The sequence below is a fragment of the Tupaia chinensis genome, unplaced genomic scaffold, assembly GCF_000334495.1.
Source record: "Tupaia chinensis unplaced genomic scaffold, TupChi_1.0 Scaffold150006_1, whole genome shotgun sequence".
Taxonomy (NCBI): Eukaryota; Metazoa; Chordata; class Mammalia; order Scandentia; family Tupaiidae; genus Tupaia; species Tupaia belangeri.
In genome coordinates, this window is record NW_006209847.1 from 2,768,854 (window position 1) to 2,782,425 (window position 13,572).

Below are 13,572 nucleotides of genomic sequence, written 5' to 3' on the forward strand. Positions count from 1 at the left end.
TTTGTAGAGGTTTTTGCTATAGGGCACGTGTGCTCACCAGAAAGACAGAGAAAGACAGAAAGTGAGAAATCACCTCCTAGGGGGGATGGCCACGCCACAATCCTTTCTCCTCCATTCTCCTCTTAGAATCGTGGGCACACACGCACATGTGCTTGGCATGAGTTTAAGCCACCGGGTCTGGGACTCAAACCACAGTCGACTACATGGGAGTCTAGTGATGTAGCCATCACTCCAACTGCTGGTCCCCAATTAATGATATTTTAATTCATTTTGATATTACTGCCTGGCTAATACTGTTTCCAGGTGATTTGACAGTTAATTTTGGTAAAGAGAATAAGTGAACCTCTTCAGATAAAAGATACCTCTTTCTACAGTTCAATGAGAAGCAAGAAATAAAGCAAAGGAGATAGGTGACACTTGACAACTTTAGTTTTATAAATCTTTACCACACGTCAAGAAGAGAAATGAAAAACAAAATTTGAGAGCTTGTTTATTTAAAGTCAAAAGGTTTTTTGCTTTATTTTTGTTACAGACTGTTTGCAGACAAGACAAAATCTAGAACAGCCAACTTTATAACCAGCTTTAACATGCAGTAGAAATTAAATCCTCAAATCCCTGAATGTGAGACATCAGAACATTTTTCCTACTTAGAAAAATTGAAGACATCAGCAAAAGTACTGAAATACACAAATTGTTGATAAGTTCTAGCGTGTGGAAATTAACAGAGGAAAGATGGGGAGACATTTTACATCACCTTTTAGACCTCATTATGTTTTTAGCTGCACAAAATTTTCCCTCCTGTGGTCACAGAGAGGATATGTCATTGACAACAAAGGAAATTTTTGAGTTGGTGAAATTACTCTCAAATTACAACCCAATTTTGAAGGAACATTTTGTTAAAATTAGACATGTTATTCCATCTGCAGGGAAATTAATTTCATATTTATCTCCTTAAATCAACTTCTGGAAAATTACATAAAAGAAAAAAACAAAACTGGACATTTATAAAACATAGTATCTGGGAATTACCTGATAACTCAGCTAATGCTTGGGACTGGATTATGAATCCCATTCCTGGGCCTATTAGTGAGTGGCACAGCATTGTTGCAATGCGCTGTGAAACTGGGCCCACAGGAGACAGGCAGGCTTGTGCCCTGTTTCCTCTCTGTACACTCCAGGCACATGCATGAGCCTGTGGTCTGAGCTGATGAGGTTGGGGTGGTTGTAGCATGAACACTCTGTTAGGAGAGCCTGTCTCTTTCATTCTGTCTCTCTCCCCTATCCCTCTCTCAGAAGTAAATAAATAAACTTAAAAAAATCCCACTGTTAAGTCAGAGATCTTACCCAGCATCAACCTTTACTATTGTCTTAAGCATAGAGACAGTCAAGAGGCTCAGATGGAGTAGAGAAGTCTGCAGTGTCTCAGGTGCCTACGAGGATCCATCATTTCTACACTGGACATAAAACAACAGATCATTTCATCATAGGTTTTACGGGATTCCTTACATTGCAAAGGCCATTTAACTTACAAACTATTTCTATGGAATACCTCAGACTGGCATGTAGCTTAGGTAAAATTCTCTAGGGAGTCAGGCCTCACAGGCTATGGATTTATTTATTGTAAGTAATCTTTTAGCTAGAGACATCCTGCTGACAAGGCCCCCTCCTCCTAACAAATAACCTTACCTTATTTGCCTGGAAACCCAGCGGACAAAGACTATAAACCTGTTTTCTTTTCCTGCCCCTAGAGGATGCCTTCTTCCTCTTAAAGGAGTAAGTGGTTCTTAAGCCAGCTTCTGAACTTCCTCACTCCCGGGAACATGTTTCACACACTGCAGAAGTGTGCAAGATGAAAGGAATGTCTGAGCTAAAGCTTAAGTTAAATGTATCTCTCTCTCAGGTGTCTTCCATTCCTGGAATGACTGCTACTGAACTAACAAGAGACACAAGACCAATGACTAGTGGTGACTAAAAAATAGTATAAGTTTGTCAGAGATTTATAAAAATCACAACTTACTATAAAATGTAGAAAATTTGGTACTATGCTTATTTGATCAGTTTTCGTATGTCTCCAGAGTTTAAAATTTTCTGCTAAATATCTTTACCAGAAAACTCATCATAAATTTATGTCAAATTGGTAAACTTTTGAAGTTATTCTTCTCCAAAATTCAGAGAAAATGGTTGAAAGTTAGCAAACTGACATTATTTGATCCATTGCTATGGAACAAATGTCAGTTTCTCTTAGTGACACTTAAATTAAGGCATTCAAATATTACTCTTTCTACTTGCTTGTATTCTTTTGTTCATTTATTTATTTATTTATTTATTTACTTATTTTGTGAGCTTCAGTACGTTGATGTTGGTTCTTGGTGGCAAAGTATTCCTTTCCAAATCTCTTTTTTTATTTATTTTTTATTTTTTATTATCATCACATCTCTTTTAAAAATTCATCATAGGCTGGTCCTGGAGCCTGGTGATTAAGGAAGCCGCATGGTGGCTCATGGCCAACCCTGATTCAAATCCTGGCCCTGGATTGAAAAGCACACCACGCATGTGTGCTTGTGCTCAAAGTCCCAATGATATTGAGAAATGGAGAAGGAATTGCAACATGCCCACATCTCATGGAGTCGGGTAGGGTGCTTTCTTCCTCTTTCTCACTCTCCCTCTCTGTCACTGTCTGGTGAGTGCTTGCACATTCCATCAACAACGAAACTCGTTGTATAACATAGCAACTAAGAAAAGCAAATATTCAGAAAATTAATGACCCCCAAGCAGCTGGTTTCACAACCATCTCGCAAACAACCACGACTTTTTTCCAAATTTCTACAAGACAAAAAGAGCATATATGTTTATTAACAATTCTTTATATCGCTCTTAAAATTTGCACTTTGAGGGCTTTTTTAGAGGTTTTGCCTTAGGGCATGCATGTTCAGAAGGTTGTGGGGGGAGAGACAGATACAGTGAGAGGGAAAGTAAGAAATCACCTCCCTAGGGAGAATGGCCAACCGCAATCCCTTCATTTCCACTCTCCTGCTAGGATCCCGGACACACATGCATATTTGTCTAGCCTGAGTTTCAAGTCATTGCTAGGACTCAAACCACGATCAGATATGTGACACTCTAGTGACCCAACTGCTATACCATCTGCTGGCCCCACACTCTGATCTTTTCATTATACTGTAATAATATGTGTGTAATTGTCTCATATCAAGTAAATGAATTTTAATAAAATTAAACATTTGAAAGACACAACACCTAAGTCATACTATTTATGTAACACTATTTTCTTGATTTGTTTTTTAGTTTTAAAACAAAAATTTACCAGACCAAAATGTTAAACCCTGGCTTAGAAAATATCTTTGAACCAAAATTAAGGAAGTACCTAAACAAAAATGCTTTAAAACATTATGCTTCAAAGATATATTTAAAATATTACAGAGGATTTCACGTATAAGCAAAAACTGTCTAAAATATATTAGGTTGTCAAGAAAGAAGTGACATATTTTTCTACGCAAAAGTGGATCCTGACTTTCTTGAAAACACAACAGCTGAGACTTTTTCATAATGGTAAAGACGATTTGTTCCATGTGTATTGTTATGAATGTTAAATGTGATTGTTATTGTCCAACACTTCTGAATATCTAAGACAGCCTACTTAAAAATTGCCAGAAATACTCTGGTCATTAAAATTTCTACAATTTATTTGACAAGGAAATAAACTCAATATATGCCTTTATAATGCATTTCTTATAGGCTATGAATTTACTCAGTATAAAGCACAGACCATTAATCTATTCCCTGATAACTGAGATTTCAACTCATAGGTAAGACAGTCTTCTCAAAGTATCATACACTCTAGCAAATGTTTTCCAAAAAGCTTGCCAAAACAAACATTCTTCAGCCTCATCTATTACCATGCATGTATATCAACATTTCTTGCTCACATCAACAGTATTCTTTGACTGACCTTTGATAATCCATAATATTATGTTATTGTTTTTATTCATTCCCCATATTTCATTCAACAAACATTTGTTAAGTACCTTCTAAATATCAGTTGGGTACTGAGAATACAGAGATAAAATACATGACTTCTCCTTTTAATATTGTACTATCTTAACACAAAGTCAGAGAAATAAATCATAAATTTTGATAGGTACCAAGACAGAAGCTCCTTAGGGGACTAGAGAGTCACTATTATAAAGTTTATTCTAAAGGCTTAGGGGTTTCAAGAAAGGTAGGCCTTGGAAGTTTGTAACTAAAAAGGCATAAAATCATATTTTCATTGAAAAAAATCACTTTGGCCTCAAAATTAAAGGTAAAAAGGCAAGCTAATAATCCCAATTTGCATCTTTTATGACAGAGGACAATGTAGGAAATTTGTAAATATGGCAGAAGGTAAGACCATGGCTTATTCATCATTATTTACTGGACCAAAATGTTAAACACTGGCTTAGAAAATAGTTTGAATGAAAATTAAGGAAGTATTTCTGAAAATGAAAAGTTGAAGCAAAAATTCTGCCTTATCTACTACCCTTCTCTACAGAAATCAAAGTATACAAATAGTACAGAAGAATTATATTTTTATTAGTTGCCTAAATAGATTAGATTCATATCCATCTTTTCTTCCTTTAGACTCAATAAAAGTCACCACATGGTAGAATAAGTATAACATAGCAACTAAGAAAAGCAAATATTCAGAAAATTAATGACCCCCAAGATTGGCCACTCAGTGAAATCAGAATTGGCATAATTAATTCAACAAACACGTATTAAAGGCCTACTACTAGTTGGATACTACAAATAAAAAGTCAATTTCTGATTGAGGAAATAGTTAAGCAATAAAATGACTATTCAAATTACCACCATTTTTCTTTTCTAGAGTTTGACTCTTCTATTCTTCTGTGCATTCTTTAAGTTTCTAGGCTTTACTGCAAAGGACAGTTGGAAACAGAACCTGCCATAAGATCAGAGCGATCTGACTTGAGGGTCAGTTCTTCTTCCATACTAAGTACCCCTAACTATTTGTGTGTTTCTAGGGAGGAATGGAGAAGCAAAACAGAGCACACATGACAAATCTGTGTTTCCAGAAAGGCTCCTTTCTAGAACTTCCCCTGCCTAAAAGGACGGTGCTGGAGGAGTCAGAAGGATGGAATAGTGAGGACAAAGCTTTCTGAATTATTATGGATAACTATCATGTCTAAATACCATCTGTATATGTCCATAGTCACCATAGCATGGAACGTTCCCAAAAGAAAGCTTCTGTGCCTGTTTCAACTGTTAAGGCAGGTTCCTTGATAGTCCAAGTTTAGACGGGATTGGGTGAGTATCACGGAGTTCTGGGAGAAGCATTCTAATACCTGATGGTCATAAGTTTCAGGTATAAATTATATAATGCATATGTTAAACTAATAAATGCCTGACATACAGTAATTATTACTATAAATGTATTTAATTTTTTAAAGAATTATTTTATTTAACTTTATTTATTAATTTATTTTAACTTGACCAGTGAGGGACAGAGCATGCTTGTGCAAGATAGGGAGAGAGGAAGTGAGAAAGCAAGCTGCCATCCAAGACTAGAGTCATGGTCAGCCATGTGGGAGTCCAGCACCCTTAACCACCATGTAACCTGATGGCCCCCTATAAATATATTTCTATCATTGTCATCATTACCTTCCTTCATGAAGGACAACGTTCTAATGGCCAGACCCAATTACACTCGGTCGAATATAGAAATCGAAATGATTGCTTTCTGATGTATGATTATGCAAAAAGGAGAGATGCAGCAGCATTTACTAGTGGCTTGAAGATTGTAAATAAAAAGCAGCAGCTTCCCCACCACCCTAACCCTCCAAGCTGTACTAGCCTAAGACAGAGACCATCACAATCATGGTAGTCTTCCTGCTTTGGAGTGGATCCATCCAAAGATGCACTACAGTTGCTCCTTCTATTTTTATTTCTAAGCGTGTAGACCTGGGATATTTCAGGCAATCAGCTAATGAATCCTCAAAAAGAAAAATCAAGTAGTGGGTAGACAGTGGGTGGATCAGGATGTTGAGAAATAGTTACCACAAGGAGGAATGCTTTGACTAGACATTTATAAATAATTAAGTTATTACTAAGTCTGCCTCTTTTTTCTCATTCTCTCCACTTCCCACCCAAGTTGAAATAAGGATTCTATTACCAAGCATACTTTAAGCATTGTGAAGTAAATAACCCCAGATCTGACAGTGCTTTATTTCATTTTCTTTGAAACACAATATAGCTCCACAAATAGATCCTTTAAGATTCACCTGTTCGATTTCATTGAGATCCAAAGTAAAAATACCTTTTGAAAATACACTTAAAATAAAAGACTCAGAGAATGGCACAGTCTAGAATTGAGCCAGTTGTAATGTTAGAATTCCTACTACAGATTCAATATTTTTAAAAATCCACATTATTTCAGCACATTTTCACATTAGTAACTAATTTATTTTTTATTGTTGATGTCTTATATTAAAATCAGAATATAGAATATTATTTTCATAATGACGAATGTTGGCAAGGTTGCATGTTTGAGAGATTTAGAAAACTTTACTTCCCAGTTACATATTGGAGACCCAAAAATGATCAGACTTTGCAAGCACCAGGGCTATGAAGGTGAGTGCGGAATCTGTCTTCTAGATTTGAATGGACACTCCAGGATGTTTGTTAGAACTCAAATTCCTAAGTGTGGCTTGTGCATTCATCATCTTAAGCAAGTTACTGCGAAAGAGGCCTGAGAGTCTTAATGTATTTTCAGACAGCTGTGCACACTTAGGGGAACAGATGTGGTTTCATCAGTTTTCTAATTGTCTGAATTCTTTTTTAACACCTGTGTTGGAGCACACTGGTCCACCTTTATGGGCATGAGATCACCTTAAGTCTTTTCCACTGGTAATTTTGAATAAAGGCCTAGCCAACCCTGGGTGGGAATTGACCTCAAGATTTCAACTTTTTTTGTGTGCGTGTGTGGCCACCTGCATTTGAACTCATTCATCTCCATCAAGTTTAATAAGCCGAGGGAAGGGGGAACTCCATTAGTGGAACTAAGTTTTTCTCTTCAAAAGGAACTTGTTAAGAAAACAAAGTGGTCTTAAAATACACATACACATGCACATGCACACATGGAAGGTCTGGCACAACATAAAAAAATAATAAAGCTGAAAATGTTTTTATTCAGACCTTACTGCTTATTAAACATTTAAAATAAATCTAATGAAAATAGTTGAGGTGTGACTTTGTGACTAAACCATGAGACTGTTTCTTGAATTTAAAATGCAAAATAGTTCAAGATATTTTTCATACCACTTTTTTTTTTTTTTGGAGAGATTTTCACTATAGGGCGCGTGTGCTCGCCAGACAGACAGAGAGAGACATAGAGACAGAAAGAGAGAAATCACCCCCCAGGGGGGATGGTCATGCTGCAATCCCTTCTCCTCCATTCTCCTCTCGGGATCTTGGGCACGCACGCACATGCGCCCAGTGTGAGTTTTAAGCCACCAGGTCTGGGACGCGAACCGCGGTTGACTATGTGGGAGTCCAGCGACATAGCCATTACGCTAACTGTTGGTTCCCACCACTTTTGTTATCTGGAAAGTAAGTATAAAACAGAATTACCCAGGGACCAGCAGTAAGTATAATGGCTATGTCGCTGGACTCCCACATAGTCGACTGCGGTTCACGTCCCAGACGGGGTGGCTTAAAACTCACGCTGAGTGCGTGTGCATGCGTGCCCAAGATCCCGAGAGGAGAACGGAGGAGAAGGGATTGCGGCGTGGCCATCCACCTTGGGGGGTGGGGTGATTTCTCACTTTCTGTCTCTCTGTCTTTCTCTGTCTGGCGAGCGCACTGCGCCCTATACCAAAAACCTCTCAAAAAACAAAAACAAAAACAGAATTACCCAAATAGGTTAGATCTTGCTTTTTAAACAAATCTTGTATTTGTGCTTAACTTACCTAAGTAAAATTCATTCTTTTGGGTATATCTTTCCATGAGTTTTGACAAATGCATAGGACCATGTCTCTAATACAACAAACAAGAGGCAAATCATTCCATCAGTCCAAAAGTGCCCATTGGCAGCCTTTAGCACTCTGCCCCTTCTCCCACTCTTACACCCTGACAACCATCAAAAGTTTAGCTTTTTATGAAAAATGAAATATACTTGCAATGAAATAGTATATAGCCCTTTGTTTGGTTTCTTTCAGATGCCATAATTCATTTGTGATTCACTCATGTTGAATCAGTAGTATATCCTTTGTATTTTGAATTATATTCATGGACCACAATATTTTTGTCCATTCCCAAGCTGAAAAACAAAGGGTTACTTTTAATTTGGTGAAAATTATGAATAAAGCTGCTAGAAATACGTGTATATAAGTTTTTATGTAAAATAAGTTTTTATTCTCTTGGGTCATATTTACGTGTATTATTTTTACAAGAAACTGCTGAATGATATTCCAAAGCAGCTGTACTAGGAATGTATGAAAACTTGATTCTCTGCATGTTCCTCAGTACATGGCCTTGCCATGTTTTGTGTCTCATTTTTGTCTTGTGCCTTAAATTTACATATTCTAATAGCTATACAGTGATAGATTTTGCTTTAATCAAAATATTTTTCTTTAAGAACTATCATTGGTAAGGATTACTAAAAATGACTGAGACACTCACCCTAGACTTATGCTTGCCCTTGCGTTGGGCTTTCCCAATACCTGTTACCTGCCAGTGTAGCTGACGGCCTCAGGTACATGCACTTACACGTAAGGAACAAGATGAAAAAACTCAACACCTAAAGAATAAATTGTTGGGGCAGTCGGCAGCTGGTTGGGGTGGCTGGATCTCACATGGATGACTGTATAGTTTGAGTTCAGGACTTGCAGCTTGAAAAGCATGCTTGGTGTGTGTGTGTGTGTGTGTGTGTGTGTGTGTGTGTGTGCGTGCGCGTGCGCATGTGCGTGTGCATCTCAAATCCTGAGAGGAGAATGGATAAATTATTGCAGCATGGCTATACCCCCTGGGAGTGTGTTTTTTCACATTCCTTCTCTCTCTGTTTCTCTCTCTCTCTAGTGGACACACACACCTTTCAGCAAAGTTTAAAGTAAATTAATTTAATTTTTTTAAAAAGAATAAAATTATAAAAATAAGTCAGCAGCTCTGTATTGTATATCAGCTGAAGCCCAATACTAGAGCAAACCAACCAATACTTTAAAATAACTGGACAAGTATATTTAAAGAGGCAAAAGCGTTAGCAACATGAAAAAACTGACTATAAAAAAGAATAAACCAGAAGTTTCAGTTATCCCTAATGTAATTGTTGAAATAAAGTCCACAATACATGGTAGAGTAAGGTGGATACGGCTGAAGAATAAATCAGTGCATTGGAAAGATATATTGAAGATAATTTAATTCTTGTTATTAGGATTAGAAATAGTATAGAAAAACAACCAGGTCCAGGATAGAAACTTAATGCACGTTAAAAATTTATTTTTCCATCATAAATTCTAAATATTCTTTTAAATATGTTGGGTATTCTTTTTAAAATAATTATTCAGAACCAGCAGTTGACATAATGGCTATATCACTGGATTCCCATGTAGTCGACTACTGTTCAAGTCCTGGACCCAGCGCATTGAACCCACGCCAGGTGTGTGTGCATGCGTGCCCAAGATCCTGAGAGGAGAATGGAGGAGAAGGGATTGTGGTGTGGTCATCCTCCCTGGGGGGTGATTTCTCACTTTCTGTCTCTCTTTGTCTTTCTTGCAAGCGCCTGAGCCCTATAGCAAAAACCTCTAAAAAAAAAAAAAGAGAAGAAAAAAAAAAGAAATAAATAAAAAGAATTATTCATTTTAGCTTTATTTATGATTATTTTTTAAAATTTGCTATAAGTCATGTGCACTCACCACAGAGAGACAGAAAAAGAGAGAGAGGGAAAGCAAGAAAGCAAGCCACTAACTAGGTCTAGGACTTGAGCTACAGTTGGCTGGGAGTCCAGTGCCTTAAACACCATGCCACCTGTTGGCCCCCTTAAATATGTTGCTGAGAATTAATATTTCCAAGTGATCTAATAACTTTGGCTTCATATCTGTGGTTAAAGATGTGCACAAACCATGTATTTTCTTATTCCTCACTTCTTTAATTCTTTTTTTTCCACAGGCCTCAGCAATATATGCTACCCACATCTGTATGACTCTCTGACTGTGTGGAAAGTAGAAAGACAGGAGTTTGAGAGTATCCGATATCACTTCATGGGTTAAATCCATGTACGTTAGCAGAAATTAACCTCATTAAATCTCAGTTTCCTCATCTGTGAAAAGGACATACTATTACTCACCTCATAGATTCCTTAGGGTGATTAAATAACAAATGTCTAGCACAAAGCTTGGTACATAAGAAGTAATTAATAAACAACTCTTCCATATTCTCCAAAACATGAATAGTTTCTGATCCCAGATTTTGAAATTCATTTAACTTGGGAAAAACACTCTGATTTTACAATAGGAAATCAATCCTACCAATCAAATGCACTTGAGGTAGCATATAGTTGGGATAAGAAATTCACTAAAAATTCATATTAAGGCATAATTTATTGATGTAAGCCTCATTTAGGAAATAGCAGTTTATTAAAACAAAGCAAGAGAGAAATGAAAGTACTGGATGTCTGAAGCAGAAAAAGAATGAACCAAAGGGGATATATAAGGAATTTTCAAATAGTTCATGGAAAGTGAGTATTATGAAAAAATTATGCATGGATTTAAACATTTTGTATAGAGTTGTAGTGTGGAGGTTACAGTGGCTGGATCCCACATGGTGACTGCATAGTTCAAGTCCCAGACCTGGCAGCTTGAAAAACACGCTGGGCATGTATGCGTGCGTGCCAAAATATTCTAAGAGGAGAATAGTGGAAAAGGATTGTAGTGTGGCCATATCCCCTCGGAGTGGTTTCTCACCTTTCCTTTTTCTATCTCTGTCTCTTTCTGGCATATGTGTCCTATAGCAAAAAAAAAAAAAAAAAAAAGAGAGAGAGAGAGAGAAAAGAAAAATAATGAATAATGTATGCAACAAAATAAACTTGTAATTTAATTCTATTTCTCTTGTGGGAATTTGTTGCTTATGAAAAAAAAAAAAAAAAAAAAAGAGAGAGAGAGAGAGAAAAGAAAAATAATGAATAATGTATGCAACAAAATAAACTTGTAATTTAATTCTATTTTCCATGAACTTTTGGGAGTATTTTCCGAGAATACTTATGTGTCTGAGTCTACCTCATATTATTCTTGTGAAATATTGGTCTTTGGGCAGCACATTATGTTATTTGACCATGTTATAAATGAATCTATGCTATATAGTAAGGCTTTTTTGTTACTCCCAATAATAAACACAGGCTTATTCTGAATTATCTCTTATGACAAGTTGTGTTATGGTAAAAACTTTATTGTGGTACGTGAAATCTTTTGCTCTCTATAGTCAAAATCTCTTTGGAGCTAATCAGTGTAATTCCTGGTCCCAATATCAAATGATAAGAGGAAAAATTTGTGTTCTCAGTTGCTGACAATTCAAGCATCTGTTGCCAGCCAATCCATGTGTATTTCACCCGCACCTTTATCTTGGAAAGATGTGATTTTGGTAATGTCATATATGTATTCTGTGAGTTTTGCAAGGACAGCCTATCCATTGACCACTTGCATCTGCAGTATCTTCAGTGCTGCCCCAGCCTCCTCATACATGAGAAATGCTACCAAAAAGTCACCATCTTTTCTACATCTACTATTGTCTTTTAAAATAGTATCTAACAATAACATTGATAGCAACTTTAAGATACAGCTTTTGATATCTGAACAGTGGAATTCTTATTGGAATCTTTCTAAGCTATGTTCCATCCTCTCAATTTCCATACTCACACATTTCTTCCTTTTATCATTTTACCATTCCATGTGTGGAGAGCATTCATTTCTATTGTGTTTGAAGTCCTTTTGGAAAAAATAAGCAATTGTCTGGTATAAATTTCGTCTGTGCTATGAGTTTCTGGAAGGCAGAAAATACATCTTATTTATTACATTGTTCCCTTCATCACTGAGGGAGATTCATTCAATGCTGGTATGTTTCAAACTTTGTGTTAAGTGTCAAAGATCCCATGACAAGCAACTTCCCTGCCTGCAGGGAGGATAGGGTGAGGACAGGGTACATCTGAAACCTCGGGTGTATCCAGCAGAGTTACAAATGTCTAGGCTTCATCCAAGATCTACTGAATCAGAATTTGTGGTGAGAGTTTTGGGAATTACACCACATAAACATTTGTGGGTTAGAGATTGTGTCTAGTTCTCTATTTTATTCTCAGTGCTAAGCACAAATCTTGAAACAGAGTAGACACTTAATACCTATTTGCTAAATAAAATCATTCCATAAATATTTTACTGTCTTCTTCGGTCCAGACATTGTTTTAGACACTTGTACCAGAGCAAAAACTAAAACAGACAAAAATATCCATTTTCAAGAAGTTCAGAAGAGTGAATGGGAGACATTAAACAATAAATAATAAAATAAAACCACATGTGGAATATGGTGAAATTGGTGAACTACAGGGGATAAAAGTAAAGCAGAGTAAAGAAGAGTAAGGAGAATTAGGAAAGTGGGTAGGAGGTGAGGAAAAGCATTCAGCAGTATTAATTCTGGTACTGTGGTAGGTCTTTCTGAGATGGTGATATTTGAGCAAAGACATGCAGGAGGTGAGGAAATCAACCTGGTAGATACTTGGGAGTATAAAAGTCCGAAGAAGAGAGAAGATCTAGGGCAAAGAGAATGGTCAGAGTGTGCCTTATGCCTGGCACATTTGAGTAACAGCAAGTATTCTCATGGGTTTGGATAAGATCACAAGAGAAGGAGAGAAGAAGGAGGAGAGAAGTAGGAGAGGAAAGGAAGGGGCAGATTTTGTGTGACCTTGTAAGCCATTGTAAGGACTTTTAGTTAAATGAGTTAATGATTAAATGAGCTAATGAATGAAGTTGATGACATACTATATGGCAAATACCAAATAAAGAAATTCAGAAGGTGTTTAGAGGGAGGCCTAGTGTTGGCATTCAAATACTGTTTTTTTGTTTGTTTGTTTTTGAGAGGTTTTTGCTATAGGGAACGTGCATTCACCAGAAAGACAAAAAGAAAAAGAGAGACAGAAAGCGAGAAATCACCCCCCAGGGGGAATGACCACTCTTCTCCTCCATTCTCATATGGGTCCAGTTATTCAATACAATACTAGTGTGCCACCACTTGGCCCTGTGTACTGTTGTTGTTGTTGTTGTTTCGAGAGGTTTTTCTATAGGGTGCGTGTGCTCTCCAGAAAGACAGAGAGACAGAAAGTGAAAAATCACCCACCAGGGGTGATGACCACACCACAATCCCTTCTCCTCTATTCTCCTCTCAGGATCTTGAGTACGCACACACACGCACCTGGTGTGAGTTTAAGTCACCAGGTCCAGGACTCGAACTGTGGTTGACTACATGGGAGTCCAGCGACATAGCCATTACACCAACTGCTGGTCCCCCTGTGCACTGTTTTTA